Source organism: Pelophylax lessonae (genome assembly GCF_965119305.1).
Source record: "Pelophylax lessonae genome assembly, chromosome: 4".
Lineage (NCBI taxonomy): Eukaryota > Metazoa > Chordata > Amphibia > Anura > Ranidae > Pelophylax > Pelophylax lessonae.
The window spans coordinates 628911713-628919091 of NC_138771.1; the positions used below are offsets into that span (position 1 = coordinate 628911713).

General features: G+C 45.9%; 1 protein-coding gene across 1 annotated transcript in view; it reads right to left on the reverse strand.

The window, feature by feature from the left end:
- The window catches only part of CNTROB (centrobin, centriole duplication and spindle assembly protein), a 126052-nt gene extending 118823 nt beyond the window's left edge, over positions 1–7229 (reverse strand). Inside the window, exon 1 of the mRNA XM_082255813.1 lies at positions 7109–7229. The gene's annotated coding sequence lies outside the window, so the exon portion shown is untranslated. The remainder of the gene's footprint in view (positions 1–7108) is intronic.
- Between the last annotated feature and the right edge of the window lie 150 nt (positions 7230–7379).

Genomic DNA, 7379 nt, shown 5'->3' on the forward strand with positions numbered 1-7379 from the left:
ACAGCTCTCTGCTAATATAATATAATATAATCAATCCTCTACCAGCACTCATCCAGCTCCTGCTTCTCTAATGGTGCTTTTCCACTGCATGGAACCGAACGGTTCGGGACGCTTTTTTGCTTTTCCACTGCTGGTAACGCATGGTACGGTGTAGGAACGGTTCGGTACGGTACGGCGGCGCTTTTCCACTGCATGGAACCGAACGGTACGGCTCTGAAAAACAGTACCACCTCGATTGTGGTTCCAAGCGTACCGTACCCGGTACTAAATTCCACAACCACTCCCATGCAGCCTGATTGGTCCTCACTACAAGGCAGTGATTGGTCAATAATCATCACTGTCATTGTTTATGCAGCAGTAGAGGCGGTGCAACCACAGAGTAATCCTGCCCACTACTTATCAGTACTATAAACAGTGGAAAAGAAAACCGTACCGTACCGTACCGAACCGTTCCAACACCGTACCATGCGGTACCAGCAGTGGAAAAGCAAACCGGGCAAAGCTGGGCCGAGTAGAGCCGAGCCGGTACTTGCAGTGGAAAAGTTCCATAAATGTAATATAGTATAGTAAATATAATACAACAAATCCCCTCCAGCACCCACCCAGCTCTCTCCTCTCTCTGTAAATATAAAATAATATAATCACTTGCCCCCCGCCAACAGTACATATACTGCAGCAGGTCGGCTCTATTCCTTGAAACTACGTAGCGGGACCGTGAGTGGAGGCGCGCGTGCGCCCATTCGCCACAGGGGGAGCCAATCAGTGGGTCCGGTGGCCACGATTGCTGTCGGACACCCGTGATCGCTCCTCGTGGAGACAGAACAGCAGTCTGCCATTGTAAACGCAGGAGACCTTTGTTCTGTGAGGGATCCTGTGTTCCTCTTATTTAAAAACACAGATCTCTGTGTTCATTCAGTAAATACAACCCCCCCCCCCCCAGTTAGAAAGCACCCCCTAGGGACAAATTTAACCCTTTGATCTCCCCTGGTGTTAACCCCTTCCCTGCCAGTGTCATTATTACAGTAACAGTTAATATTTTTAGCACTGATTACTGTAGTAATGTCACTGGTACCCCCAAAAGTGTCAAAAATGTCAGTTAGGGGTCCGATCTGTCCGCCGAAATGTTGCAGTCCCGCAATAAAAAAAAAAAAAAAATAAATAAAAAAAAAAAAAAAAAAAAAAAAAAAAAAAAAATCGCAGATCGCCGCCATTACAAATAAAAAAAATTAATAAATAAAATAAAAATGACATTAATCTTTCCACTAGTTTGTAGACGCGGTAACTTTTGCGCAAACCAATCAATACACACTTATTGGGATTTTTTTTATACCAAAAATATGTAGCAGAAAACAAAAATTAGCTTAAATGATAAAACAATTTGATTTTTATTTATTGAGAATTTTATATAGCAGAAAGTAAAAAATTATTATTTTTTTTTTCAGAATTGTCGCTCTATTTTGGTTTATAGTGCAAAAAATTAAAATCGCACAGGTGATCAAATGCCACGAAAAGAAAGCTCTATTTGTGGGGGGGGGGGGGGGGGGGACATCTATTTTATTTGGGTACAGCGTTGCATGACCGTGCAATTGTCAGTTAAAGTAACGCAGTGCCGAATCGCATGAAATGGCCTGGTCATTAAGGGGGAATATAGAAGTGGATAATATAATCACTCCTCCTCCAGCACTCACTCAGCTCTCTCCTCTCTGTAAATATATAATAAAACATATACTGCACAAAAACATAAAGGATCACTTTTTAATCAGAGTATAGCATCAAGTCAATTAAACTCCTGGGATATTGATGTGGTCAGTTAAGTAGCAGAGGGGGTTGTTAATCAGTTTCCGCTGCTTTGGGGTTAATGAAATTAACAACAGGTGCACTAGATGGGCAACAATGAGATGACCTCCAAAACAGGAATGGTTTTACAGGTGGAGGCCACTGACATTTTCCTCCCTACTCATCTTTTCTGTTTGTCACTAGTTTTGTATTTGGCTATAGGGTCAGTGTCACTACTGGTAGTAGGAGGAGATACCTGGACCCTATAGAGCAGGGGTAGGGAACCTATGGCCCACGAGCCAGACGTGGCTCTTTTGATGGCTGCATCTGGCTCGCAGACAAATCTTTAATAAAGGGGGGTGTGTCTGGACGTGAGCCGCGCTGGACGTGTAGTCCCAGAGCTCCGCCGCGTCTACCACTCAATCCAGTGCCATCCGCGTAGCTGTGCCCGGTGCCAAGGAGATTTCTGCTCCCATTGACGGTACACTTTGTGGGCTACCAACCGCTACCCTCAGTTTGTCTCTGGGTGACCGGATTGCCGCGCTACGGACCCCGCGGCCTACTCGCGGTACCGCCGGCTCGTGTGCTGTGCATCTGAGGGGCCTTGGCAATCACCGCCCAGTAAGGAAACCTGCCATCCGCTCCCTGTGCCTGGACAGACACGATCTCCTTCCCCTCTGACACCCAGGGACCCGCGGGAGCTGCCTCTCACATCCACTTCTGAGGCCTTCAGCAGGCCGGCCACCATTTTCTCAGGGCCTATACTCACCTCCATCACTCGCAGGTCTGCAGGCGCTTCACCACTCCGGCCTCACTGCATACCTGCCTGCTCTGCTCTCTTCCCGACCGGACTCCAGGCACTTTCACACGGCTCCATCTACTCACTGTATAGCTGTGGCCCATGAATATGAAATAAAGGTTCCCGACCCCTTACATATAGTGTATGGCTCTCACAGAATTACATTTGAAAATATGTGGCGTTCATGGCTCTCTCAGCCAAAAAGGTTGCCGTCCCCTGCGGTTGCACAGGCAGTCCAACTCCCCCGGAATGGCACAACAATCTGTGCCATTACCAGAAGGTTTGCTGTGTCTCCCAGCACAGTCTCCGGAGCATGGAGGAGATTCCAGGAGACAGGCAGTTACTCTAGGAGAGCTGGACAGGGACATAGAAGGTCCTTAACCCATCAGTGGGACCAGTATCTGCTCCTTTGTGCAAGGAGGAACAGGATGAGCCCTGCCAGAGCCCTACAAAATGACCTCCAGCAGGACACTGATGTGAATGTCTCTGACCAAACAATCAGAAACAATCTTCATGAGGGTGGCCTGAGGGCCCGACATCTACTAGAGGGCCCTGTACTCACTGCCAGGACTGTGGAGCTTGACTAGCATTTGCCATTGAACACCAGAATTGGCAGGTCTGCCACTGGCACCCTGTGCTTTTCACAGATGAGAGCAGGTTCACCCTGAGCACATGAGGCAGACATGAAATGGTCTGGAGAAGCCGTGGAGAACGTTATGCTGCCTGTAATATCTTTCAGCATGACCGGTTTGGTGGAGGGTCATTGATGGTCTGGGGAGGCATATCCATGGAGGGATGCACAGACCTCTACAGGCCAGACAATGGCACCCTGACTGTCATTAGGTATCGGGATGAAATCCTTGGACCCATTGTCAGACCCTAGGCTGGTGCAGTGGGTCCTGGGTTCCTCCTGGTGCCCGACAATGCCCAGCCTCATGTGAGAGTATGCAGCCAGTTCCTGGAGGATGAAGGAATTGATGCCATTGAATGGCCCCCACTCTTGCCTGACCTAAATCCAATAGAACACCTCTGGGACATTATGATTCGGTCCATCAGAGGCCGCCAGGTTGCACCTCAGTCTGTTCAGGAGCTCAGGGATGCCCTGGTCCAGATCTGGGAGGAAATACTCCAGGACACCATCCATTGTCTCATTAGGAGCATCCCCCAACATTGTCAGGCATGCATACAAGCATGTGGGGAGCCATATAAACTACTGAGGAACATTCTGAGTTGCTGCAATGAAATTTCAGTAAAATGGACTCGCCTGCTGCATCATTTTTTCACTTTGATTTTCGGGGTGTCTTTGAATTCAGCCCTCTGTAGGGTGATAATTTTCATTTCCATCAAACGATGTGGCATCCTTTCATTCCTAACACATTACCCAGTCCATACCAGTATAGATCATAACATATTACCCAGTCCATACCAGTATAGATCCTAACCCATTACCCAGTCCATACCAGTATAGATCCTAACCCATTACCCAGTCCATACCAGTATAGATCCTAACACATTACCCAGTCCATACCAGTATAGGTCCTAACCCATTACCCAGTCCATACCAGTATAGGTCCTAACACATTACCCAGTCCATACCAGTATAGGTCCTAACACATTACCCAGTCCATACCAGTATAGATACTAACCCATTACCCAGTCCATACCAGTATAGATCCTAACCCATTACCCAGTCCATACCAGTATAGATCCTAACCCATTACCCAGTCCATACCAGTATAGATCCTAACCCATTACCCAGTCCATACCAGTATAGATCCTAACCCATTACCCAGTCCATACCAGTATAGATCCTAACCCATTACCCAGTCCATACCAGTATAGATCCTAACCCATTACCCAGTCCATACCAGTATAGATCCTAACCCATTACCCAGTCCATACCAGTATAGATCCTAACCCATTACCCAGTCCATACCAGTATAGATCCTAACCCATTACCCAGTCCATACCAGTATAGGTCCTAACCCATTACCCAGTCCATACCAGTATAGGTCCTAACACATTACCCAGTCCATACCAGTATAGGTCCTAACACATTACCCAGTCCACATCAGTACAGACCCTAACACATTACCCAGTCCAAACCAGTATAGATCCTAACACATTACCCAGTCCATACCAGTATAGATCCTAACCCATTACCCAGTCCATACCAGTATAGATCCTAACCCATTACCCAGTCCATACCAGTACAGATCCTAACCCATTACCCAGTCCATACCAGTATAGATCCTAACCCATTACCCAGTCCATACCAGTATAGATCCTAACCCATTACCCAGTCCATACCAGTATAGATCCTAACACATTACCCAGTCCATACCAGTATAGATCCTAACACATTACCCAGTCCATACCAGTATAGATCCTAACACATTACCCAGTCCATACCAGTATAGATCCTAACACATTACCCAGTCCATTCCAGTATAGATCCTAACCCATTACCCAGTCCATACCAGTATAGATCCTAACCCATTACCCAGTCCATACCAGTATAGATCCTAACCCATTACCCAGTCCATACCAGTATAGGTCCTAACCCATTACCCAGTCCATACCAGTATAGGTCCTAACACATTACCCAGTCCATACCAGTATAGGTCCTAACACATTACCCAGTCCACATCAGTACAGACCCTAACACATTACCCAGTCCAAACCAGTATAGATCCTAACACATTACCCAGTCCATACCAGTATAGATCCTAACCCATTACCCAGTCCATACCAGTACAGATCCTAACACATTACCCAGTCCATACCAGTATAGATCCTAACCCATTACCCAGTCCATACCAGTATAGATCCTAACCCATTACCCAGTCCATACCAGTATAGATCCTAACACATTACCCAGTCCATACCAGTATAGATCCTAACACATTACCCAGTCCATACCAGTATAGATCCTAACACATTACCCAGTCCATACCAGTATAGATCCTAACACATTACCCAGTCCATTCCAGTATAGATCCTAACCCATTACCCAGTCCATACCAGTATAGATCCTAACCCATTACCCAGTCCATACCAGTATAGATCCTAACCCATTACCCAGTCCATACCAGTATAGGTCCTAACCCATTACCCAGTCCATACCAGTATAGGTCCTAACACATTACCCAGTCCATACCAGTATAGGTCCTAACACATTACCCAGTCCACATCAGTACAGACCCTAACACATTACCCAGTCCAAACCAGTATAGATCCTAACACATTACCCAGTCCATACCAGTATAGATCCTAACCCATTACCCAGTCCATACCAGTATAGATCCTAACCCATTACCCAGTCCATACCAGTATAGATCCTAACACATTACCCAGTCCATACCAGTACAGACCCTAACACATTACCCAGTCCATACCAGTACAGATCCTAACACATTACCCAGTCCATACCAGTATAGATCCTAACCCATTACCCAGTCCATACCAGTATAGATCCTAACCCATTACCCAGTCCATACCAGTATAGATCCTAACCCATTACCCAGTCCATACCAGTATAGATCCTAACCCATTACCCAGTCCATACCAGTATAGATCCTAACACATTACCCAGTCCATACCAGTATAGATCCTAACCCATTACCCAGTCCATACCAGTATAGATCCTAACCCATTACCCAGTCCATACCAGTATAGATCCTAACCCATTACCCAGTCCATACCAGTATAGATCCTAACCCATTACCCAGTCCATACCAGTATAGATCCTAACCCATTACCCAGTCCATACCAGTATAGATCCTAACCCATTACCCAGTCCATACCAGTATAGGTCCTAACCCATTACCCAGTCCATACCAGTATAGGTCCTAACACATTACCCAGTCCATACCAGTATAGGTCCTAACACATTACCCAGTCCACATCAGTACAGACCCTAACACATTACCCAGTCCAAACCAGTATAGATCCTAACACATTACCCAGTCCATACCAGTATAGATCCTAACCCATTACCCAGTCCATACCAGTATAGATCCTAACCCATTACCCAGTCCATACCAGTATAGATCCTAACACATTACCCAGTCCATACCAGTACAGACCCTAACACATTACCCAGTCCATACCAGTACAGATCCTAACACATTACCCAGTCCATACCAGTATAGATCCTAACCCATTACCCAGTCCATACCAGTATAGATCCTAACCCATTACCCAGTCCATACCAGTATAGATCCTAACCCATTACCCAGTCCATACCAGTATAGATCCTAACACATTACCCAGTCCATACCAGTATAAATCCTTATACATTACCCAGTCCATACCAGTATAGATCATAACACATTACCCAGTCCATACCAGTAAAGATATTAAGCATGAGATTTTTCTTTATTGAGATCTGATATGTTTTCAAAGTGTTCCTTTACATTTTTTGAGCAGTGTACAATATATACATTTATATATAATATAACCAATCCTCCTCTCTGTAAATGTAATAAAGTATAGTAAATATAACACAACAAATCCCCCTCCAGCACTCACCCAGCTCTCTTCCCCTCTCGCTGTTGACACTGTAACGTCTTTTTTCTTTAAAACCCGCCTGTGGGGCCGCCGCTTGACGTCATTTTCGTGCGCCGGACGCCACTAACAGCTTCACCATGGCAACCCTCGCCTCCATCTTTGTACACCCTCGCCGCTTCCCTTTCCCCGCCGAAATAGTGGAAGTTAAAAAAAAACGAGAACGTGCGGACGACTGGTCCTAGACTTTTGAGTTTTTGTTTTAAACCATATTAATTAGAGTTCCCCTGATGCG